Source organism: Nycticebus coucang, chromosome 8, assembly GCF_027406575.1.
Source record: "Nycticebus coucang isolate mNycCou1 chromosome 8, mNycCou1.pri, whole genome shotgun sequence".
Classification (NCBI taxonomy): domain Eukaryota; kingdom Metazoa; phylum Chordata; class Mammalia; order Primates; family Lorisidae; genus Nycticebus; species Nycticebus coucang.
The window spans coordinates 85,049,342-85,075,660 of NC_069787.1; the positions used below are offsets into that span (position 1 = coordinate 85,049,342).

The 26,319-nt window shown below is 40.1% G+C and overlaps 1 protein-coding gene across 4 annotated transcripts in view; it reads left to right on the forward strand.

The window, feature by feature from the left end:
* The first annotated feature begins 15,138 nt into the window (after positions 1 to 15,138).
* The window catches only part of MYRIP (myosin VIIA and Rab interacting protein), a 422,909-nt gene continuing 411,728 nt past the window's right edge, over positions 15,139 to 26,319 (forward strand). Inside the window, exon 1 of one of the 4 annotated variants that reach the window (XM_053600161.1) lies at positions 15,139 to 15,487. The gene's annotated coding sequence lies outside the window, so the exon portion shown is untranslated. Of the gene's footprint in view, positions 15,488 to 15,771; positions 15,896 to 16,318; positions 16,389 to 26,319 lie in introns of those variants that run through there. The other 3 variants (XM_053600164.1, XM_053600162.1, XM_053600163.1) reach the window with 3 other exon arrangements.

Below are 26,319 nucleotides of genomic sequence, written 5' to 3' on the forward strand. Positions count from 1 at the left end.
TTTTTTTTTTTTTTGTGGTTTTTGGCCAGGGCTGGGTTTAGAACCCACCACCTCCAGCATATGGGACTGGTGCCCTACTCCTTGAGCCACAGGCGCCACCCAATTTCTAGTTGTGTTCTATTATGGTCAGAGATGATAATTGTTATGATTTCAGTTTTTTGAATTTTGTAAAGACTCGTTTTGTGGCCTAACTTGTGGTCTATCTTTGAGAATGATCTATAAGCTAAGGAGAAGAGCATGTATTCTGCAGCTGTAGGATAGAACATTCTGTAAATATCTATTACACCCACGTTTTCTATACCCAAGATAAGTCCAATGTTTCCTTGTCAATTTTCTGTCTGGATAATTTGTCCAATGCTGAAAGTGGAGTGTTGAAGTCTCTGAAAATTATTGTATTGGGGTGTATCTCTCTCTTTGGCTCTAATAATATTTGCTTTATACATTTGGGTGTTCCAGTGTTGGGTCACATATATTTAGAATTGTTTTATATCTTTTTGATGAATTGACCCTTTATCATTATATAACAACCTTTTTTGTCCCTTTTTATAGTTTTTGTCTTGAGATATACTTTATCTGACAGAAGTATAGAAACTCCTACTATTCTTCCGTTTTGAATATCTTTTCCCATTTCTATTTTTAGTCTATGTGTGTCTTTATAGGTGAACACAACAGATGGTTGGCTCTTGGCTTTTTGTCCATTTCAGCTACTCTGTGTCTTTTTATTGGAGAGTTTAGTCCATTCACATTCACTGCTGTTATAGATAGGTAAGGACTTACTCCCATCATGTTATTTGATTTCTGATTATTTTGTGGTTCTCTCTTTATTACTTCTCATCTTCCTTTGTTAAAAGTGATTTTCTCTGGTAGTGTATTTTAACTTCATAATTTTTCTTTTTTGTGTTACCTCTTGTAGATTTTTGGATTTGAGGTTACCATAAGGCTTGCAAGAAAACATTTTATAGCCCTATTTTAAAGATAAGACAACTCTGCTTACAAGAGAAATCTAACAGAAATTCTATTCTTTAAATCCATCCCCCACCTTTTTAACTATTTGTTATTTCCATCCATATCTTTTTAAACTATCTCACAAAAAATTCTTCTAGTTATTTTTGATAGTTTTGTTTTTCAGTTTTTCTACTGAAGATATAAGTGATTCATACACCACAATTATAGTCATAGAGTATTCTGTATTTGTATACTTTCTGTTACCAGTGGGTTGTATAATTTCAGATGATTTCTTATTGTTCATTATTATCCTTTCTTTCAGCTTGAAGAACTCATTTTAGAAATTCTTGAAGGACAGGTCTGGTTTTGATGAAATCCCTCAGCTTTGTTTTTTGGGAAAGTCTTTATTTCTCTCCTTCATATTTGAGGAATATATATATATATATATATTTTCAATCTCTCTACTTCCTCTTTAAGGCCAATTTGTGTTTTGTTTTTGTTTTTTTTTTTTTTGTTTGTTTTTTTGAGGCTATTTTCTAGATCTTGTAGGTGTGCTTCATTCTTTCCTATTCTTTTTTCTTTTGCCTCTTCTGGCTATATGGTTTCAAAGAGCTTGTCATCAAGCTCACTAATTCTTCTTCTGCTTGATTAATTCTGCCATAGATCTCAACTGCTGAGGATTCAGAGAAGCATTGTAACCTTATTTAGTTGTGGAGATTATTAACCAAGTTAGTTTGTAAATTGAATTTTTCAGCTCCATAGTATCTCCTTTATTATTATTATTTAAATCTCTTTATTAAATTTCTCAATAGGTTTGTGAATTCTTTCTCTGTGTTTTCCTGAAGCTCATTGAGCTTCTTCAGGACAGCTATTGTGAGCTCTTTGTCTTAAAGACCACATATCTCCATCACTGTAAAATTAGTTGGTGAGGTTATGGTTTTCTGAATGTTCTTGATGCTGTGGATGTTTGTTGATATCTGTGCACTGCAGAGTTAGGTATTTATTTTAATCTTCAGAGTCTGGACTTGTTTGAACTTATCCTTCTACATAAGCCCTTCCAGTTATTCAAAGGGAATTGAGTGTTGTGGTCTAAGTCTTTGGTCACTGCAGCCATATCAGCTTTGGGAGTGCCAATGAGAAACTTGTGTCCAAAATGGATAACAAGGTGGCACCCATAGCTCACTCAGCAGGGCGCTGGCCACATATAGCTAGGATGGTGGATTCGAAACCTGGCCCAGGCCTGCTAAGCAACAATGACAACTGCAACCAAAAAATAGTTGGGCATTGTGGTGGGCGCCTATAGTCCCAGCTACTGGGAGGCTGAGGCAAGAGAATTGTTTAAGCCCAAGAGTTTGAGGTTGCTGTGAGCTATGATGCCAGGGCACTCTACCCAGGGCAACAGCTTGACACTCTGTCTCAAAAAAAAAAAAAAAAAAAAAAAGGATAACAAGTCATCACAAAAGTGGAAGAAGTCACTACATGCCAATAAGTGGATGAAAGTGAAGGTTTCAGATATGCTGTCATTAAAGAGTGTTGGCACAATGAAGCTAGTGGTGGGCTGACTAGAAGCAAGGCATCCTAAGTGATTGGTTAGGGGATCATTTGGCTTTCTCTGTTTGCTCCCAAGTTGGAAGAGAACAAAAAATAGGGAAGCTTGCAGTTAGTGACCAAATCTTGACCATTTGGCTGATTGATACAGAGGCTGTAGGTCAGAGTTCTTTTGGCATAGGTGTTGTGATCACCCTCCATTTATATGTTCAGTGTCTAAAGTTTAAACATTATTAGTCCCCTCTGCTTTCAGTGTTTGCCTCATCCTTTCATCTTATCCCCTCTTTCTGTATTTCTCATTCTGAATCCCCTGGGATCCAAGAAAGATTCAGTCCTGGATCCCTGGAAGAACCAAATAATGTCTTATTTCTCCTCACATTCCTTCCAAATTATTCTCTTGCTCTTCTGAATGAAAGAATACCTTTCTTTTTTCCTATATAACAGAAGCTTTGTCCACACTATATCCTTTCCTTCTTGGATCACTCTGCTCCAAATAGGATCCACTTTCTTTTTTTCTTTTCTTTCTTTCTTCCTTTTTTTTTTTGTTTTTCGTTTGTCTTCTAGAGCCATAAGCCTCTTGGCTCTTTCTTAAAAGTGGTAGTGAAGATGGGGTAAGCAAGTAGAAAGGTCATTAATGAGCTGGAATGTCATTGCAACCAGTATAAAGATTCTTTAGCTCTCAAAGAAACTTTAAAATAAATGAAAATCCAGGTCATCTAATTTTAAAGAAAACCAGTGTGAATATTTAGTATATATGAAAATGAGCATGTTTGAATGTGAATGCTGGTGGATGAGCCTTTTCTCTGGCATCTTCAATTATTTGGCATTTACTGAGCACTAGGTGCCTGCGTGCTAGGCTCTCTCCAAAGCTCCTGGTAATATCAGTGAGCACCACAAAAACCCCTGCCCTCATATAGCTTACATGCTAGTGGGGGAAGACAAACAAGTGATAAACATAGTCAGAAAGTTTACAGTGTGTTCAAGGGTGAGAAGTTCACAGAACACGGAAAGTGGAAAGCAGGGTGTGGAGAATCAGCAGCAAAGGTCTGTCTCCTTTTTCTTCAGTGATGCCTTACTTTGCCATTTCTATAGCACACTTATTGCTAAGATTCAATGAATAAGATCATGACAATTAAACCATCCCACAGGATGTGAGGATTGTTATGAAGGAGATGCACACTCACACATAGGTCCCTGGCTAAATTTCCTGGCATCGCTGCTAATTTTATTAATTCTCAGCACAGCTGCTTCTGAGTCAGCTGCCACAGATCTCAAACTGGCTCAGGATTCAGAGAAGCATTGTAATCTTATTTGGTTATGGAGGTTATTAACCAAGTCAAGCTTTATTATAGGGAACTGATTTATAGTAGGGAAAAATCCTAGGAGAAAAGAGTCACAAATCAAGACTCTTTAAGTCAGTAATCATCTGTGGCTCTATAAAATACTATTGCTATTATCAGACTCTCTTAGCAGGATAATATCTCTTACTGGACACCAAAGTCAATGAAAAGATTCTATTTTTATGTCTGCATTGTCATTCCAAGATAGAACCAACTTTATAAAAGAAAACTTTTTAAAAGATGTTATTTAGTAGGGAATTAATAGTTGCATAACAAAACTTTAATTATTCTTTTAAAAGACTCAGAGAAAAATACTGTACTTATCAGAAATAATATTTTTATCGACATTTATATTTCTGTTTAGTGACGCATGATATGCTTCATCAACTCAATATGATCATGTCTTTTTTTTTAATCAATCATTGCTGAAGAGTAGAAAATTCAGAATTTACCTTTTGAAGTTTAGTCCAGTGGAGTTCATCCTGTTTCTTCAGAGAACAAGAAGAATGAATTAAACTGTTTCATGTTCATCCACTGCCTTATTGTGGGGCTGTTGAGGACTGGTCCTGTGTCGTGTGGGTTCAGAGAATTCTCCCTGTTGTTTGGAAGCCCTTGCGAATTTAGACCACAGCGGATCCCTGTGCCGAGGGCTAAGGTTACAGTTGTTTGATCACACTTGCACACTCAACCACTGTTACTGAGAGGCTGGTTTCTGAGGCTTCCAGCCATACTGACAGCTTCTGGGCTGTCTCCCATACTTCCCACCCCAAACTGCAGACACTCAGTCCTCATGCTGTGCCGATTCATAAGCTTAGTCTTCTCATTTCTCCAAGTAACTTTGTTTTAGTGTTCTCCCATTCCCTATCTGCACTGGACCTTGGTTGTGTCAGACCACTCTGTCCAGTTGTGTCTCTGTGTACTGAATACAGGTCTGGCCAGAAGGACACACACAGGCTAGGATTCAGCTCATCCTGCATTCACTGAGTCTATGCCCCCAGGTTAACCCCACTACTTTCTAATAAATTTCACCTGAGCACTGATTCATAGAGAAGTGTTAGAGGAGGCTACCCAGAGTCATTTTTGCTGCTCCCCAACTGGTCTTCCTAACTTTAAATCTCAGGAAACAAGGTTACGGCATCTACCTACTCATCATAAATTATTCCACTTCCTATTTAGGGACCAGTGTTCACATCCAGCAAGGATGATCTCAATTTGGTCACAAAGTTTCATGAGATCACCTCTTGCCCCTTTTTACTCCAAGACAAAGACCTAAACGCAATGAATGAATACTCACCTTTCTTTTTATATAAAGGAAGTATTTGCCTACAGTGTCCTGCCCAGATGCTCTTCATTAGGCAGCTGCCTCCATCCTCCAGACACTCTGAGTGTTGGTGCTAATGGCTTTAAATGGCTCCTTATTTGGAGAGTTACTTTCTGGGAACAGGAGCTACTTGGTCCAGGAGGAGCTCTTCACTCCTACCCTAAACTGAAGACAATGGCTGACTGGCATAAGTGCAAGTGGAGGGACCCACTTGCTTCAATTCTATGGTGAAATTAGTGCTCCAGAGAACACTATGGGATCATCAAGAGGCTTGTCTCCAGCTGAGACTACGTCCTTGCAGCTCTTCCCCTGCCTCATCCCACCTGACCCATCCCCCTTCTCCTGAGAGCACTTTCTCTATGAATCAGTCCTCATGTGGGCCTGTTCTTCCCAGAACCTGACCTAGAGCAATAACGATGGAAGTCTCCTCAGCCCTTCTCAGAGAAAAACCTAATCAGGTTGGGGTAACTTTACCTCTCCACTCCTGAGAAACACTGCCCCCTTAAAGAAAAAAAAGAACACAGACATATGCCCTGCTAAGTATTTTGTTACATATAGACATCTATGATCATATACATGTAACAAAACCAAGTATTTAGCAAGGCACATATATTCTTTTAAGGGACTAGGCCATTTACATATGTATAAATTCTTTTTCTTTTCCTCACAAACATAAGCTGGTATTATGTACTATTTTATAATTTCCCCCTCAACCTCTAATCCTACTTCAACTTACATTAGACTGTGGCTAACTTTCCACCTGTTAGTATGTATAGATTTACCTCTTTTTAGTTACTGTATGCAGTTCGTTGTTTTTATATGTTGCTAATTCATAAGCTTGAAGAAGTTTTCATTTCTTTCGTATTATAAATTGTGCTGAAGAGGCCATCTGCAAGCATCTGTGTACCTAGTACTAATATTTGCGTAGCACAGGGTTCTAGAAGTACGATAAATGGCTCAAAGGATTTCTATATTTTAGATCAAGTTGACCTCTAACAATCTTCCACCAGTAGTATTTGAGAACACTTATTTCCCTATGTTCTTACCAATATAAAATATTTTTAATATTTTTTTCCTTTCAAAACTGTAGTTAACAGGCCAGGCACAGTGGTTCACATTCATGATCCCAGCACTCCGGGAAGCAGGAGGATCAGTTGAGACTAGCCTGGGCAACATAGCAAGACCCTATCTTTAAAAACTTTAAAAATTAGCTAGACCTGATGCATTGTGCCTATAGTCCTAGCTATTAAAGAGACTGAAATAGGAGGATGCTTGAGCCCAGGAGTTAGAAAATGCAGTGTACTATGATTGTGCCATGCACTCCAGCCTGGGCACCAGAGTGAGACCCTATCTCAAAAAAATACAATGAATAAAATGTGCTTTAATTTTCACTTTATTTTTTATTGGTTATGTTGAGCATCTTCTCTAAGTTTGTGGTTTCATGTGCTTCTTCTGTGTGCAGGCTACTCACATCCTTTGTTCATTTCTCAATCACTGTTTCATTAAGCTTTTCAGATTCTTAGGAAATGCATGGCATTCCTCCCTGATCTTTAGCACTGCCATTAATTTACCCTTGTTTGACAAGGATTTAGGGAGAGTGGTAGAGTGGACACTTCTGGTGCCCTTCCAGATACCCTTTCCTGGGTTGGGATCTTTCCCCCAGGTGCTCTAAGTGTTGATACCTAATGGCTCACAGCTGCCCTTTTTATTGTTTTTTTTGTTGTTTGTTTTTTGAGACATTATCTCACTATGTCACCCTTGGTAGAGTGCTATGGTGTCACAGCTCACAGTACCTCAAACTCTGGGGCTTAAGTGATTCTCTTACCTCAGCCTCCCAAGTAGCTGGGACTACAGGCACCCACCACAACGCCCGGCTATTTTTTTGGTTGCAGTTGTCATCGTTGTTTAGTAGGCCCAGGCCGGGCTCAAATCCACCAGTTCCAGTGTATGTGGCCGGTGCCCTACTCACTGAGCTACGGGCGCTGAGCCACAGCTGCACTTTTTAAGGACTTGCTTTCCATCAAACAGAAATCACCTTGCAGGAGAGGTGTATACTCCCACCAGGAGCGGCCATCAGCCCACAACTGATTACCATGGGGTTGAAAGGCCAGCCCCCTTGTCTCAAGGTGGAACATCTCTGTGTTGCAATTTATGATTTCATATCTCCCCATGGGCTCAGCTAATATCTCCATATCTCCCACATCTCCATATCTCAGCTAATATCTTCATATCTCCCCAAGCTGAAGCTAACTCTATCTCAGACCACTTTCCCCTATTCTATTATGTTCCCTTCCCTCCCTTTTTCCCCTGAGCACCTCCTCCATAAATCACATGTCTCCAGATTCCTATCTCAGACTATTTCTAAAGAACCTAACCTAAAATAGGCAGTGATATAAATTAATGAACTCAGAGCAGCAGCTCATATAAACATCAGGAATCATTTCTTTGTGTTTGGAAAATTCTGTAATTACATACCTGCAAAGAAAGCAGGGCATGCTAAATTTTAGAGAAGCCCTAAAATAGTTATACAAATTTTTAAAAAGAAAATGATATACTTGTATGAAAAATGTAATGTTTAGTAGTGACTTAATTATCTAGCCTCATTAAAAAACAGAAATAGATTTATGTGTAAGAACCATGACAGGATGTCATGTTGAGGTTACATAAGGCCAAAATCTGTCTAAGATCCACAGAGTGGTAGGAAAAGAACTATTCAACTTGCTGATATCTTATTTGGGCTCTCTATATTACAGTAGTCAGAAGGGCAGCCTACCCAGGAGGACTTCAGAAGCCACAGGCCTGCCATGCACTCTGAACTCTGGAACTTCTCTGTGTTTTGAGGATAATAGAACTTACAGATCTCATACACAGTCTTTATTATAGTTGTTGTAATACTACAGGCTATTTTTGTTTATGGCACACTCTGCATGACACAAGATCGGTAGGGGAAATATCTTCTTCCACAAATTCTAGTTGAAAACTTTGCTTACCATCTGGCAGTTCCAAACTATGGACTTGAATACAGAATTGTAAGATATACAATGTAGCCTATTGTTATGATGCAGGTGTGCCTCTTCCAGCTTAGAGTGAAGAAACTCACTCATTTATTCACTTGCTTTAAAATATATTTTTATTATGAAAGACTTATAGACTCATGGGAAGTTATATAGAAATGTACAGAGAGGTCCCAGGCAAACCTTCATGCAGCCTCCACCAATAGTAACATCTTGCAAAATTATAATATAATATCAAAACCTGGAAATTGGTAACTGCCACAGAGCTCATTCAGATTTCAACAGTGACACATGCACCCATTTGTGTGTGCGTGCGTGTGTGTGTGAAAAGTTCTGTGTCATTTTATCACATGTGACTTTGAGTAACTACCACCACAAACAAGATTCACCATGTACTGTCCTCGGTCTACTCTTTTATAGCTGGACCTACTTCCTGCTCCACTCACAACCCTAATAGCTGGCAACCATTTATCTGTTCTCCATCCCTATAATTTTGGTATTTCAAAAATGTTATACAAATGGAATCAGACAGCATATAGCCTTCATCTTTAGACTGGCTTTTTATGGACTCAGCACAATGCCCTTAAGATCCATTCAGGTGGTTGTTGCATTTTAAAAAAATGTGAGTAATATTCCACAGTATGAGTATACCTCATTTTAACTTTTTGCCTTTGTGTAGTTACTAGTTTTGACATTACAGATAGCTGCTATAAACACTCTTGTACAGAATCTCTGTGAATGCAAGTTTTCTTTGCTCTAGGATATATGTCCCAAGGTACAACTGTTTGGATTGTATGTTAGATGTGATTTTAGTTTTAAAAGAAATGGTGAAACTATTTTACATTCTCACCAGCAATATAACTGACACGCTTCTTTGCCTCCTCACCAGCAACCAGCACTGGGGATTGTCACGATTTTTTTCTACCCATTCTGATAGGTGTGTAGTGGTATGTCATTATATTTCTTTTTCTTTCTTTTTTTTTTTTTTTGTAGAGACAGAGTTTCACTTTATGGCCCTAGGTAGAGTGCCATGGCATCACCCAGCTCACAGCAACCTCCTCCTGGGCTTAAGCGATTCTCTTGCCTCAGCCTCCCGAGTAGCTGGGACTACAGGCGCCCACCACAACACCCAGCTATTTTTTTGTTGCAGTTAAGCCGGGGCCGGGTTTGAACCCGCCACCCTGGGTATATGGGGCTGGCGCCTTACCAGTTGAGCCACAGGTGCCGCCCTATGTCATTATATTTCTAATTTGTATTTCCCTGATGGCTAATGATGCAGCATATCTCTTCATGTGCTTGTCAGCTGTATATACTCTTTGGTGAAATAGTTCTTCATGTGTTTTTTAATTTTGCCTATCTTCTAATTGGATTTCATGGGGGGTTTTTTGTTTGTTTTATTGTATATTTTGCTCTTGAATGTTAAAAATTCTTTATATATTCTAGATGCAAGTTCATTGTCAGGCATGTGATATAAAAACATTTTCTTCCGGTGTGTAATTTTTTCTTTTTGCTTTCTTAATAGGTTGTTCATAGAACAAATATTTATTCCCATTTATACATTTTTCTTTTCACTTACTTTTATTTAACAAATATTGAAAATCTATAACTTGTCATGATAATTTTCCAGGTACCCTCTAGAAATCAAAGTTGTGGCATGGCTCTAACTTCGAGGCACCTTCAGTCTAGTAGAGAAGATTGGAGATGAACCCAAATAACTAATGCTACCCAGTGAGGGCTAAGTGGCATGGAACAAGTGAAGATACATTCTGGGCTGATAAGGAAGTAGTTAAGTGAAGGTTTTATTTCACCACTTATATACAAAAAAAAAAGAAGCCCTTTAATGTCATAGAAAATTCCTTTAAAACTCATTTTCCAGGTTAAAATGATAATTTTTAGATAACTAACATACAATAAATCTCATTATGCACAAAATCAATTGATATAATCTTACGGGATGGTAGAGAGAATTATGCCATATTTCATTTTTAGGGAACCTAGAATTCAGCTTAGTTAGGCAACTTACCTAAAGTCACACAGCCAAGAAGTGGTGAGCTCAGACTGGCAACCTAGTCTTGTGATGAATGTTTTTTTAATTCTACCCAGAATCCTCCTGAGGCATGCCCTCTTCCTGCCAGTATAAATTCATCAATCTTCTGGCTGAGAAATGAGTTGTCTGATTTGCCTTTTTAAAGAAGATGTGATGCAGTTCCTTGTGCACACAAATGTCAGAGAGTCCTTTTTGATAAGGGAGGAATCCATTAAAACTCTTACAGCAGTCATGACCATGCAGAAAATGGAAAAACAAGTGCTGCTTGTGAGTCATGAGAGGATAGAGAGGGCTGGAATTCAGCAACCTGTCACTGGATGACCATTTGGGTAGGGTAATTGAGGAGGTGGCATTTTAGGTCATCTTGTACCTGGTACATTGTTATCTAAATCTTTGTCAAATGCCAAACCTTTCACAGAGCATGTCAAAAAGAAATCAACAGTAGACCTGGTGAAGAATTAAGGTTGGATCTGACCTAAAGGAACTCAAATAGGAAACTGAACTCTTCTTCATTCATTTCTTTAGGTTTCTGTCTGTACTTTCTTCCTGTCTTATCTGCTACTTGCTCAAATCATTTAACCGTTCTGTATTTGTCTTTCTTTTTTCTTTCTTTCTTTTTTTTTTTTTTCCCCGCGGTTTTTGGCCGGGGCCGTGTTTGAACCCACCACCTCCGGTATATGGAGCTGGCGCCCTACTCACTGAGCCACAGGTGCCACCCTGTATTTGTCTTTCTTCTAAAATGTTTATGGCTTAGGTAAGATGTTGGGACTTTGATTCTGAGAGTTTGTAAAGAGGTGGGTTTACATATTTAGTCAGCTTTGCAAACATGTGCATAATGTCAAATAATCTTTGAACCCAGCTCCCATTCTTGTCATGATGCAGCCTCCCTAGAGTCCATATGGAAAAATAACCCTTTGACATTTTCCAGTTAAACATTTACCCTGGGATCCACCTGCAGAAGCCTAGGATCCATCTGAAGTCTTTACTAGGTCTGGACAAAAATGAACACGAGTGTTTATGAGTGGCTTACAAGTCAGGAAGTACATGTGGGAAAGCATATACAAACTAGGGTAAGCTTTTTCGCTGATTTACTTAATCCACTGTGCCCATCTCACCACCTTTGCTTACTCACCAACAATCAGAACACCCTAGTCCTAGAGCTCAAGGGCTAGACTCATGATTGAAGTGGGACAAAAGGGTTTCCTTGGGTAAATTAGTGTGCATTCTAGGAAAAAGAAGACTTGCCTCATTCTTGATTCCTGACCACTGAGGAGAAGGTAATCCTGGAGCTGTCAGATACCAGCACATGAAGTAGGTCAGCTAAACAATGAAGCCCACAGCCGAGGACAGACAGCAGAGGTGGAAAAAGGAGAGAGAGAGAAAGAGAGAGAGACTCTGTAGTCCTGGTTCTACTGACATCGCCTGAATCCCAGAATTCAGATATGTCTAAAGGCAGACCTAAATCTAGACCTTGCATTTAAGTGAGCCTAAATATTTCCTTTTATGGCCAAGTCTTTTAGAGTTGGGTTTTGGTCACTTGTAACTAAGAGTTCTTGGGACCTCTTACATAAATTATGGCAGATTCCATTCAATGAATTGTAATACAACTGAAAGGAAGGAAGGGAGGAGGGAAGGAAGAAAAAAGAAAGAATGAAAAGAAGGATGGAAGAAAGAAAAGAAAGAAGAAAGGAAGGAAGGAAGGGAGAAAGGGAGAGAAGGAAATTCTCCTTGTAGCAACCGGGGATAACTGTGATACATTGTTTAGGGAAGAGGCCATTTGGCATTTTATTATAATTTGTGCTTATTAATTACAATGCAAAACAAGGAACATCATAGAACATAAGTTTATTTTGTCTGTATAGGTAGACACTCTTATTCTATTATTTTCTCTCCTTCACAGCAATTAACAGGCTTTATGGCTGGTTTTGGCCGGACAGGGCTCCCTAAGTAAAATCTTTTTGAAAACTTAGTTTGACACAAGTGCTTTCATGAAATGTTTCACTGGTAGGACTTTGTTTCTCCATTATGAATCTATTGGTCTGACAAAAGTAAACACAAAAAGATGGGCAAAAGATATGAACACAAATTTAAAATGAAAAGGAAATAGAAATGGCTCTTAATCATATATAAAAACATTCTGCCTCACTTTTAACAAGATCAATGCAAGTCAAACTTCTGAGTCCATTTTCACCTCTCAGATTGGCAAAGATCAGAAAGTTGGTTTACATGCTGAGCAGAGGAGTGTTATCAGTCAGGATACAACTAGAAAAGCAAAAACAACTTGCAGTATTTACAATTGAGGGAATTTAAAACATGGAGTTGTTTTCACAGATAATGTAAGAGGCTAAGAGGCTCCCAGAAAACAGTGATGCCTCTGGCGATTAGCAACTGTGGAATACCCTGTCACTTCTAGCCCAAGGGACAAAAGAAGGAAGGGGTATTGCCAGAGCCCAGGGAGCTGGGTACATAGTAAGCCTGTCCCAAAATAGGCTTGGAGTCACCCAAGAGAAGCAGCAGTTGCCCTGGACATCCCTTCTATGACCACACCCAGGAGAAGGGGAAGAGTGAGAAACACCCTGGCTTCTCCCTCCCTCTCTCCTTCCATTCTCCTATTGCTGCATCCCATCAGCCAGAGTAGCAAGAAGCCAGGAGTCTGGTACATGCAGCCTGTAGAAGTCAGCCCCCCCACCTCCCACCCCCCAAAGCACAGCAGGAAGTTCTCAGAACTGCCAGAGGTGTGTGTATGTAAATAGCCAATCTCAGACCTTGTGCGGGGTCAAGAGTTCACATCTCTGTGAAGGGCATTTGAGATTATCCAAATTATAAATTCATATTACTTTTGACCCCATGACTCCATTTCTACTGATTTATTCTTCATATGTACACCCACTTATACACCTATGTAAGAACAAACTTTTCATTGCACCACTGTTATTAATAATGATAGATAGGAGACAATCTAAATGACCACAATTGGGGCCTCTCACATAAATTATGACGTATGTCCTGTTTAACGGAATACTATTTAGCTGTAAAAGAACAAGAAATTTTGTTTTTATAATGATATGAAATTATGATATCTTATGAAGTGAAAAGATCAAGGTGTAGAACATCGTGCACAGTTTGTATAACAAATGTCACCATTTTGTACTCAAAAGTAAAAATAAGAACATTTAACAAATGTGTTTGATTGAGTATATGTAGGTTTTCTCAAAGAGGGTGTACATTTGTTGCCTCCTATGGGGAGGAATTGACACTTTGGGAGATGAGGTGGGAGGGAGGCGTGGTAACTGCAGTTCCATTTGTATTTTTTTTTTTTTTTTTGAGACAGAGTCTCACTTTCTCACCCTGGGTACAGTGCCCCGACATCACAGATCACAGCAACCTCAAACTCTCCGGGTGGCTCAAGTTATACTCTTTTCTCAGCCTACCAGTAGCTGGGACTACAGGCACTCACCACAATGCCCAGCTAGTTTTTTTTTTTTTTTAGAGGAGTCTCGCTCTTGCTCAGGCTGGTCTCCAACTCCTGAGCTTAAGCGATCCACCTGCCTTGGGCTCCCAGAGAGCTAAGATTATCAGCGGGAGCCACTGCGCCCGGTCCAGTTGGTCCAATTCAGCTTCTTGAATTTTGTTCCATGTTGAATGTTAATCAAGCATAAAGTAGAATTTAAATTAAATGTAAATAAAATGGAAGCAACAAACTTTCTTCCACTTTACCAGCTTATAGACATTAAAATCGTTTTAAGGGAGGAAACTGGATCTTTAGAGAAATTGAACTCATTACCTTCTGAGTTCCCTTCTTAAAGGTTTTATTCTTTGTTTGATTTTTCTGCTGCGGAGTGATCTGCAAATGAACCATTTATTTCTTCTGCGCAAATTTACCCAGAGAGAACAACCTCAACACCGCCCCTCCTCCCTCCCCTCGCCCTACGGAGAGGATGCCCAGGGATTTAGAAATCCCCAATGTGGTTCCACGAACTCTATATTCTCGTGGAGTGACTTCCACCTTGCAGCTAAAATTGAATGTGTTTTCTCCCCCAGTTGCTGGGGTTGAGACTGTGGGTCTTAGGAAGATCCCTGGTCCTCTGCTTAATGGATGCAAAGGCGCAATGAAGCCCTGGCTTGAAGTGAAACCTTTCAACTCGCTGACATTCCCGGACTGGGAACTCACGGCGTGAGCCCGAATGTAATGCGTTCCTCACTTGCAGCAGTCTTTGGGCGTCCTTCTGACAGCGCCGGCTCCCTAACCCGGCAGTGGTGGGTTCGGAAGATTAGGTGTGCTTTAGCCCGGACAGCTCCCTGAGCCAAGCGCGAACCCAGATTATGTGTTTTGAATGAATGAGGGTCGCCAGCACAGTAAATTCATGGGAGAATTAAAGGAGTCCAGGTCAGGGTCACCACAGTGAATTAAATACCCAGTGAAGTGAAGAAGAAGTGTCAGGAGAGAAACGCCGTGCCAGCTTCGGCTAGGCTCCGGGCCGCGGACCGCGGTGTTCTTAGAACCAGGCAGGCCCGGATTCCGGCAACCCATCGCTTCGCAGTTGGGAGGGGCCTGGCCCCTACAGCTCAGAGGCAGAGGATAGGAAACGGCTTACTTCAAATCTGAGAACAACCTGAGGTCGCAGCTGTGGCGTTGGGGGTCCCGGGCTGCGGACCCAGAACTGCACTGCGCCGGGTGCTAGAACCCCAGGAGGGGCGCGGGTCCCCGCCCCGAGCGCGCGCAGCCCGGTCCCTCCTCCTCCCGAAGCGTCCCGCCCCTCCCGGCGCGTGCCGCCCGCGCGCCGGGGGTGCTACAGGGGAACTGGCCCGGCGTGCGCCCCCTGCCCTGGCGCAGGCGCCATCGCACGCCACCCCTCCCACCGGGCACCCAGCACGCGCTCCCGCCCCGCCTCCGCACGCTCCCCAGCTCTCGGCGGCTCTGATTGGCTGTGGGCCGGGCCAGCAGGTGTCGGCGGCTGCGGCCAGCCTGGCCTGGGCTGCCTGCGGCGCGGGCGCCTCCCTCTCAGCCTGTGCCGCCGCCGCCGCGGCTCTCCAGCCTCCTGCCGGCTGCCGGGCTACTGCTGCGGCTGCGGTTCTGGAGGCCGAGTCCCCGCCGCGCTGCAGCCGAGCTCCAGCGCGCAGACCGACCGGTGCGTCTGCTTCCCTGCCGGCAGCCTTCTAATCCGCGCGCAGCGCTGCGGCAGGTGCCCTGGGCGTCCAGAGGCGCAGCGGCTTGAGCCGGGCCGCGATCGATGACCCTGGCTGCAGACCTCTTTCAGGCTGGCCACCCGGTGTAAGTATCGTCCTCTCCTCTTCCCTCCCGGAGCTTTGTGCCACTCTCCTCCTCACGGTGCACCAACTTCGGAGGTGGGTGTGTGGAGGTGTCTCTCACCTTTCCCCGCACTCGGTGCGCGTCCTGAGCTAGGGATGCCGATAATGACCAGTCCTCCTTTGCGGAGGGGCGTGTGTGTGTGTGTGTGTGTGTGTGTGCACGCGCGCGCGTGTAGGTGACTTGAACTTGCTGGAAGAACGTCGCAGAGTCGGAACCGCCTCTTTCTCTAGCTCCCTGGGCGGGAGCTAGCCTCTGCGTTTCCCTCTCGTTTTCCGATCCGGGCTGGCCACGTAGCGCTTGGGCTGCGGTTCACCGCGTACCTACTGCGCTACGGGCGCAACCGGCGGGACGCCTTACTTAAACCATCTGGTAAGCGCCCTGCAGCAGCCCAGCGGAGCGGTCTTGACACTTTGGAACTCTTAATTTCTGCAAAATGAAGCTGTTTAGAGACTCGGTCAAGGTCACGGTCGGTGCACAGAGTTAGAACCCGGGTCCATTGCGTCTGGCCCCGGCCGCCAGGCTGCCTGGGGAGTAGTGCGCTGTTGGGGGTAGGGGCGGGCGGTCACTTCAGCTCCATTCCGGTCTCCTCATACTCTTGTCAGAGCCGCCAGGCTTCATGAGATACAGAGCAGATCTCAAGGTGCTTTACGGAGGTTTGGGGGTTAACCGCGGGGGACCTTCTAGGTGAGCGTGGAGCGGAGCTATTCAGTGGGGGAACCCTAGGACCTGAAGCATTTGGAGCACTCCGTTTATCGTCACTTAATTTACTAATTAGCAGAGTAGAAGAATTTGCTAGGTGCCTACTCTAAGATCCGTCTTGCTCTGTTTCCTTCTGTCAGTTAAACCCTGTCCCCGAGGATACGTATGTATACTAATGACTCTTAAATGCACGCAGTGTGGGCCTAGGGGACTTCCTAAGAAAAGTGGTCTGCTTTTTTTTTTTTTTCTTGCTGTGGGGTTGGTTTTGCTAACGGTGGCTCCCATCTGCTCCTAGGAAATACCTGAGTCTGGCCTCATTCCTACCCTCCCGCCCTCCTCCCCGGAGCCTTTGATCTAGATTTGTTGATTTGCTTGACACTTTCCCAGGGGAGGAAGGGGCCAAGTTCCCGGGTACGTCAATGTCCTCATGAGATTCCTTAACTCCAGATCCTTTAAGGCAACTATTGTAGGGTGGTTTGTGGGGTAGTGGGTATTTCTCAGAGCTGTGGGAGGAGAGAGATTTCCTCTTTTGCCATCATCACCCTGTCCCTCAACTCTGAAACTCGGTGATGAGATGACTGCTTAGATAGTTTTGTGACGATTGGTATAAGTGTTTATTTATTTATTTATTATTTATTTTTGTAGTTTTTTTTTTGGCCAGGGCCGGGTTTGAACCCGCCACCTCCGTATATGGGAACAGCACCCTACTCCTTTAAGCCACAGGCGCCACCCTGAGACTCAACTTTTTGATTTATAAAATGGAACAATTATTGCCTTTCAATCTTCCCGAAGTCTTGGGGGTTCTGAAGCTATGATAGATGTGCAAATGCATTGGGGTTATATTAAAAAGTAGAAGGAAAACGGTTCGGTTCAAAGGATCTTAGACTGTGGGAAGAAATGGAGGTGATTTAAAGAACACGTGGTACCCTATTTGCATATCTCAAAATCCTCTTTCAAAGAGAATTTTAGTTTGCTGAGACTTTGAACATACTGTTTTCCATCTTCCTGGTAATACTTCTTCCTGGTTATGGCAATTGCGTCTCTTCTAATTACCTGACCCCCTTCCTTACTCAAGTCTTCAGGATGTCTCTGTGGGTCTGGAGATTCTCTCTGGGGGGTGGGGTTGGGAGACTATGTGTGTGTGTGTAGTCACTGAAGAGATAGATGGTGTGTATCTCCTTGTGGCAGAGTTCTTTTTGCAGTCTGGATTTCATTTGTCAGTGTGTGTAGTAGGGGAAGAAGGAGTTTATCTGGCTCCAGGTTTTGTTCATCTTTGACAAGGCAAAGTGTTAGCCATACTCAGCAATTTAAACTAGGAGTAATTTAGACTGTGTTCTCTCTCCTTCCCCCCTGCCCAGAGGGCTTCATACTGGCTGGAAAGGTTCATCCTTCTGTTTTTTGCCTTCCCAGTTATTATTCTATTTTCAGCCTTTGTCTCAAAGGCAAGTTAAAGATGCAGGGATGACTGATGCAGATCTTGGCGAATTTCTCTTAACGTTATATTGTAATAGGATAACAGAAAATAATAACTGAACACACCTGTGTAACTAGTGCCTTCATTAAGACCTAGAATATTTCTGATCTCCCTATGCCTCTGATAGGCACTATTCCCTCAAGGGAAGCCATCATCTTGTTTAGTTTTATAAGACAAGTTTTACTTTTTATTACTACTATTATTTTATCATTTTAGTTCCCAAGCTAAATTGAGACTTCTTGATTTTCTAACCGCCCCCCCTTGTATGAATGCAAACCAAGATTAGTTATACCTAAGCCAGTACAGAAAACTTGAAGGAAGAATTTGGTTTTAAGATCTGGGCAGGGAATGAGTTGATTGTCCCACCAAGCCCTGATCATCATCATTCTTTGGTGGTATAACAAATCCAACCACAGATGTAACAGTGCTGCCATTGATAAATGAAGGCCAGTTTATTTCCAAAGAACTTTTTCTTAGAGTCAATTTGAATAACTTAAATATGAAATAGATGACATTAAAATATAGATGAATAAAAAAGATGAGTGAATTCTATTTAAAACATTAAAAAGGAAATATTTTGAAAGTTAAAAATTCTGGTGGAGAGTCACAGAATTTCAAAGCTGAGTGATTTATGAACTATTTGTACTGTGCCACATGGTGGCGCCACATTGGCTGGAGAACTGAAATTGGTAACACCCTTTCCCAAGCCCTCAGAAAGGAATTCCAGGACCTTAATTGTCCTCATATCAGAATTGAGTACATGGGATTCTTGTTTTTTCATTCTTGTGATGCTTTAACTAAGAATAATGTGTTCCACATCCATCCAGATTAATACGAAAGAATTTAAAAGCAAAATTTTTTATCATAAGTTTTAGAACACATTCTACCTAGCACAATTTAACTTTTTTAATTAAAAAAAAAAAAGAAAGGAATTCCAGGAATAAAATCCAACAGCTCAGTATCTCCAAACGTGATTTCCAAATGCTGTTTTCCAGCATCGGGCAGACAAGCCCCACCCTCTGGCCTCTACTACAAAATCTATGGATAGAACTCTATCCCAGATCATTAAAAGATGTTTCCGGGATTGGGGGCGGATGTGTGTTGGGGGAGTGGAGTTGAGACACTATTCCCTTTTCCTCTTCATCATATGGAGCTAAGGTGGTGTGTTCTTGGGATTTCAAAGAGGGTCAACTGAGAAGCAATTGTAGGTGGATTATGATCCTTTTGGCCTCAGAATCCCCCAAAGGTTTCAGGGAAGTTCTTCCTGATGTAGGTAGCTCTTTTCACAGTGTACTATCCCTTATCAACTTGGAAGAATAAATAGACCTGGCTGTAGCCACACCACTGTTGCCGGAAGAAATGTCCCAACATCCCATAGGGTGGAGTCAAATTATGTGAGGGAGGTGAGGAAGGGGTATGCAGGTGTGCAGAGGACTAAGTTGACCCTCTTGTGCCCTCTCCTATCCATCGCCTTTTGGTTTAGAAGATTGTATTCTCTTGGCTGCTATGCCTGTATGGCCAAGAATGTTGAGTATCTGCCCTGTGCTGGACACTATACGTATATTTATTTACTCTTCACAATAGGAAGAGGGTGGCTTTCTCATTTCATTGATGAAGGAACCAAATCTTGAAAATCAAGTTGTCAAATTTACATAATATGCAGCTAGAGTCAGGATTAGGAACCCTCATGTCTCTGAGATAAATGCTCTAGCTGAGTGTACCCTCCTGCAGGGTGGACAGAAGAGATTTTCATAATTCTTTTGTCTTCTCTGGCACCTAGTCTAGTTCTTTACATGGAGTAGCCACTGAAGTTTAATTATAGGATTGCTGGAAATAGAACATTTTCTTATAAGTGAGAGGGAAATCTAGGCACTGAAGTTTAAGAACTTGAGGTCAGGTCCATGCAACCTGCAATGCTGGGACTGAGTGTGTGCCCATTAGAGTGTGTAGTTTTTACTTTGTGTTTTAAATTTTATGTAATGGAGGCCTGTCTTATCTATTTTTGTGCTTTTTTCACCCAACATTTTTTGCATGTGTTGATGACATGTTGATCATTGTAGTTCGGGTTGAGTCATTTTTGTAAATTTGTAAAATTTCTTTGTTTAATATACCAGAATTTAAATGTTTTCCATAGGTGGACAATATGATGCTTCTACCTTTTGCTGTTATAAAAAAATTCTGTAGGGATTGTCCTTGATAAGATCTTGTTGACATGTACAAGAGGGTGTCTAGGGTATATATTCCCAGAAGTTGACGACCTGGGTAGTAGGATATGCTTACATCAACATCCATCTTTACTTTAGCTCTCCTAAGTTTTATAGATTCCTCTACCCTATACAGAGTTGGAATTCCTTGAATCCCTTTGTCTTTGATGGTGACTAGTGTTAATAAAATGTTTTTATTTTGGTTAATCTGATAAACATGGATAAAAGATTATCTTTTAAACATATTTTGGTTTTCAAGTTTTCTCTTCTGTTCTTGACATTTTTTATGCTGGAAAAGTTTTGTTTTTCGTAGTTAGGTCTTTGAACTCATCTGAGATTTATGTTTCTGTATTGTATGAGGAAGGGGTTTGTTTTCTATGTTGTAAACCATTAGTTCCATTATCATTTAGAAACTAGTTTATTATTTTCTCATTTCTTTTGTTGCCATCTCTGTCATATGCCAATTTTTGCTATGTTCTTGAATCTGTCTCTGTTCTATTCATCTTTTTGTGATTCCAGAGCTAATATCATTTCTTTTAATTATTAAAGCTTTGTAGTTAATCCTCCCTTCTTACCCCTTTTATGTAGAATTTACCTTGGCTATTCTTGACACTTTAGGCTTCAGTACAAATTTTAGAGTCTCTCTTTTCCTATAAAAATTCCTGTTATCGTTTACATTGAATCTGTAATATTAATTGAGGGAGAATTTACATCTTTTCATCGTTGATAGATCTCATTCATGGACAAGTGTATCTCTATATGTCTTTTTTTTCAGGTCATACTATAAACTTTATAAAATTCTCCATACATATCTGAAACTTGTATTAGGTACCTTACATGTTTTTCTTATTTTTAAATTAATAGCTCCATTGAGATATACAATAGCTACCATACAATTCACCCATTTAAAGTACATAATTCAGTGTGTTTTAGTAAATTCACAGGGTGTGGATCAACACAATCTAATTTTAGTACATTTTTGAACGCTGCAGAAGAAACCCTCTACCCATTAATAGTCACTTCTCAATTCCTCTCTGCCACATCCAGCCCTGGGTAGCTACCTTACTGTCTACTTACTGTCTCAATTAATTTTCTCATTCTGTACATTTCATATAAACGGAATCATACCTTAACACAGTATGTGGTATTTTGTGTCTGGCTGCTTTTACTTAGCATAATGTTTTTAAGGTTTATCTGTGTTGTAGTATGTATCATTGCTTTATTCCTTTTTATTGGTATAATTCCATCCTATGTATCTATCAATTTTGCTCATCCCTTTATTAGTTGTTTACTGTTTGTATTGCTCTTGTGAATGGGATCTTTTTCTTTCCAGCTACATTTTTTAAGTTGGTTATTGCCAGTGTATACTAATAGGGTTGACTTTTCATATGTTAATTTTCTACATTGTATCTTTGTTGGTTTGTAGATTCCCTGGATAGTCTGTAAAAAAACTGTATGTACCACAAATAATGGTGATTTTGTTTTTTCTGATTTAAAATTGTTTATATCTTTTCCTTGGCATATTTCACTGCCTAGATCCTCTGGCATCATGCTGAATAATAATGTTGCTAGTGGACCTCCTTGTCTGGTATCTGTCTGATGTTCATAATGCTTTCAAATATTCACTAAGAGTGTGACGATTGCTTTAGGTTTGGGGTAGATAGTGTTTAATAGTGTTTAATATTAAGAGATTTTATACTTCTGTATTCTAATATTGTGCTTTTAAAATAATGCTTGTGTTAAATTTTATCAGATTCCTTTTCTGTATCTTTGATCTATTAAAGTTCAATTATGATTAAAGTATCAAACCATTTTGAATTTTCCTTCCAAAGTTTGCATTATAAGAACATTATATATACATGTATTTCCAAGCATATAACTGTGTTTTAATATTGAATTTGCTTTTTCAAATTGTATTGACACCCTACCCTGAGACTGAACTCCCCTTCCACGGAGGTATTTTACCTTCTTCCACTGGAGGATCAATGACTTGAGCAAAGATCAGACTGGTTGAAGGGTTTACAAGGGTTAGTAAATATGAAGCACTCTCAACAGTGCCTGGCACATGAATGTTAATTGTTATTATAATTACACAATGCAGTTTGTAAAAATTATCAATGAACATTGATTTGGAGTCCTGAAGAGGGGACTTCACTGAAGGCAAGATTTATCCAAATGGAGTAACTCTTGGAAGATGTGAGATTTGACCTGGCATTTGAAATTAAATTTAACCAAAGTAAATGCATTAGTATAACATATACTAATTATAGAAATGCAGGCAAACAGAAAGGAGGAAATAAAAATCACCTTTATTTCCACTGCTCAGTCACTTTTGAGATTTTTGTATATTTTCCCCGAGAGGTCATTTGATACTGTGTATGTAAATAAAGACCTTTACATTTTTCATTTTCTGAATCCCACTAGTTATGAGCCTACATAAAGACTTTCACTTAATGAACTGTTCACTTTTGTATTAGTCTCCAGTCTGATGCCTTAATATAACACTAATGGGTATATAAGTACTTAAACATTTTCTCCATGGGTCAATTGCTCCCTTATCATATAGAATTTTATTGGACATGATAGTGCAAATTCATTGTAGAGTAGAATTTCAAATCTTACAAAAGATGGAGGCCTTTGTGAAGTTGATAGAACTGAGTCGATAATTCACAGGAAAGTATGTGCTCATTGTTGAACAAATGGGTTGCTGGAAGTCTAAAACTTGATAAGGATTGGAAAAAGGTAAACAGTAACAGGGAGAGGACATGCTTCAGAAGAAAATAAGTTGTAGGACAAAATAGGAAGAAGTTCTTCTGATATCCATCCTCAAATAATTTTGCATAAAAATGGTGCTCTTCCTAAGGTTGTCAAAAATGTCAAAGGCTTATTAAGTGATATTTTGTGTTCTTCAGGAAGCTTGCTTAGAAAATTATTCCCCCAATATGAAAAGTTGATTTGTTCTAAGATAGCACTTTCTCATAGAAATATAATACTAGGAACACACATGGTTTAAAGTTTTCTAGTGGGCATGTTAAAAAAAAGTAAAAAGAAAAGGTAAAACTTACTTTAGTAACATAATTTAATCTAATATGTGAAATATACTTTTGGATACATTTCAAGATATAATCAATAGAGAATTTTTAAAGAGATATTTGACATTCTTTTTTTCTATACAAAGTCTTTGGAATCTGGCATGTATTTATAACTACCACACGTTTCAATGTATTTGCCACATTTTGAGTATTCAGTAGCCACATGTGGCCCAGCCTATTTTGTATTGGGTGGTATAGTTCTAAGAACTAGTGTGAAGTTCTTAGGTTATATTAAAATTTGGTAAAATATCAAATAAAATATATTTTCTCTTTCATTTTCCTAAAATATATTGCCAAACCTTTTTGTTTCCCATTACTTACTGTGAAACTTTAAATGGACTCACTTTAAGTGACTCTTTTTCTGACAATGAGTATCCTTTAGTAAAGAACATACAAATATAATTTATAAAACAAAAATAAGGTGATGCTTCTTTAAATTCAACGCCATATGAGCAACTTTAATGCCATTAACTATTTTTCTGTGTCATTATTTTTATCCTCTTCATTATCTGTTTACTGTGTGTACCATAATTTATTCAGCAAAACCATTCTTTGACATTAGGCACTTTAGATTTTTTATTGTAATTTCATCTTTGTATACATTCTATATTTTTCTTGGGATGAGTTACATTGTCAATATGTGTTTACTTTTTTTTTTTTAATCTTTGGTATGTATTTTCAGATGACTGTCCAGGAAACTTTATAATGATTTATTTTGCCATCAGTAGTGTTAAAATGTGCCAAATCCTGACGCCTTGCCATTGATACGGAAGTATGGTTTTTCTTTAACACTGCCAGTTTCTTAGGCAAAAAGAAAGATTCCAGAATCTTGCTTTTTACTCTTTTTCTTTACTAGTGAGGCAGAGTATATCTGCACATTTATTGGCTTTTCATAGCTGACTTCAGTATGGAGTTGTCCGTAGGGGTAGTCTCTCTTACCCCCCATGCATTCTGTAACTTGCATTTATCACTTAGTGTTTTTGAAAGAACTATCAGGTTGTTTAGCTCAGATCATATTCACATATTAAAATGCTAAACACCATATAAAAATATCATAAGTATTAACCTTCTTCTCTATGATGGACTATGGATTATTTCTATATTTACTTTTTGGCTATTTTTTAGATGTGTTCAGTAAATATCTTTAAAATTTATTTATGTATATACCTAGGAAAAATTTTGAGGATATATGCCTAGAAGTGGAATTCCTGGGTCTTATTTTACATAAATGTTGAGTTTGACCATGTGATGCTGAGTTGCTGCCCAAAGTAGCCATACTCACTTAAATTCCTATAGCAATGTAGACAGATAGTATCTGTCTCTACGTGTCTCATTAAGGAAATAACACTAGAGAAGGAAGAAGAAAGATTTTAAAGGAAAAAAATATATGTATGTATTTGTATATATAAACATATATAAACATCCTAAAGTTCATTTAGAAAATTCAGAGGTTTTTGACCTTTTCATTTTGACTCCTGCATCTTGTAATGATTGTATATAAATATAAATCATAAACATCATGCAAATATTTACCTAGCTTGGGAGAATTGGTAAGAGTTGAAGTGGTGGGCTATTCAGTAGTGCCTTTAATCAGGGCAGACTGTGAGAGGCAGAGAACCAGGAAAGCACCTCTGTCCAGATTGCCCCTACCTCGCCCGTCCCATGGTGTGGATCCTACTATTAGACAATCATTCTTTTTTACCTTCTCTTCTTTTAATATTTAGAAAACCTTGGTTGGGGTGATTCTACCATAGTTCTGTGCCATTAACAAATGCAAATGAGTTTAGATGATCCATTGCTAGTGACAGGAAGACTAGAACAGCATGACACCCTAAAGGGTTAGTGAGGGAAAGATTGAGGGCTGGACTTGATCGGGAGACAGGCTGGATGCTTTAGTAAGAGAAACTTCACCCTCTTCGCATTTACCCTGAGAATGAATTCTGCATTTCTGTAAAGAGAGTAAAAAGAGCTTTTTGAAACTGTATGCCTAAAAGCTTTTTGAAAACTTTTTTTTTTTTTATTCAGTCATTACCGTCCCTTGGTAACTATAAGTTAAGTGTTCTGTGTATATTTATATATCGTAAGATGGGGCAAGAAAAACATTCTCTGAAATGTCATTTTGTGGCTGTGATTTACAGTGTAATACCACAGAGATCTGCAGCTGGGATGCACAAATCCATGCTGTGGGCTAACAATTTAATCTCAGCACAGCGTGCTGGTGGCCTCAGGAGCTAATGTGGTTATTTGCCAAAGTCCTCAAATAATCTGTCACTGAATCCTGGTAGCTCAGATAACAATGCTGTAAGGTTCCCTCTTTTTGGTATAAAATGTAACTATCTTAAACTGTACAGCATCATTTTTCTAGGCAGGGTCATTTTTTAGGCTTAGAAACCTAGAAAACAGAGTTGTTCGGAATCACTGGACAAAAGAAAAATAACACAAGCCTCTTTACATTATGTTTTTTCTGAAGATAGCCCCATCTGTGTAAGCAGTGCTTCTAGCACCAAACTTTTTCCTGACTTCCTCTTGAAAACCTGTGTCTCCAGCATCATTTCACTTTATGTAGCGCCAGCCTCAGAAAATATGGCAGGTGCTGCTTTTATGGTTGTGTTACATAAATGTGGTCTCGTTGTTTTGCTTCTTTGGAAAAACTATTAGTCATTAGGGATTTTAATTTACCAGAATGACATATAACCAGATTATTTGAGATTTATCTCTTTCATTTACAGCTAATTAGAAGAAAAGTCAGAATTGCTGTTTTAAGTGCATCCCTGTTGAAAGTCTTTTAGAAAGCCACCCATCAATTTTTCAGCTCTGTGGTCTAGTGGATGTCAGGTGGCTCTCCCCGGACTGCAGATCTTGCAGTCTGGCAGGGTAGTGATGTGGAGACACTCTGAATGCTCCCTTGTGCTCCCTTGTCTGAATCCTTCCTCCCACGGTTTCCAGGTACACCTGATGCTTGTTCTTCCCATGGCTACTGCCACCACCCACTTTCTGCTTGGGTTCCTCTTTCTGAGGCTGCTGCCAGTGGTGGATGGCGATGCAATGACCGGTAAAAGGTCCAAAAGCAACAAAGAAAACAAGGAACAGAAGACCACTTTTGGCAAATCTAGGGGATGTTTAAAATTGCTTCCAAAAATGTAGAAATGTTGTCAGAAGAAGGGAGATCAAGTGGGGGCATGTGGGAGGAGGCATAGCGAGGTGCCCTGTGTGCTCTTGAGGGTGAGGGCGCCTGTTGGAGTGTGACTCCCAGGTCCCTTCTAGCAGCCCTGGGGTAAGGGAGCCTGGAGAGGCAGCCAGCAGTTCCTACCCCCAGCGTGGTAC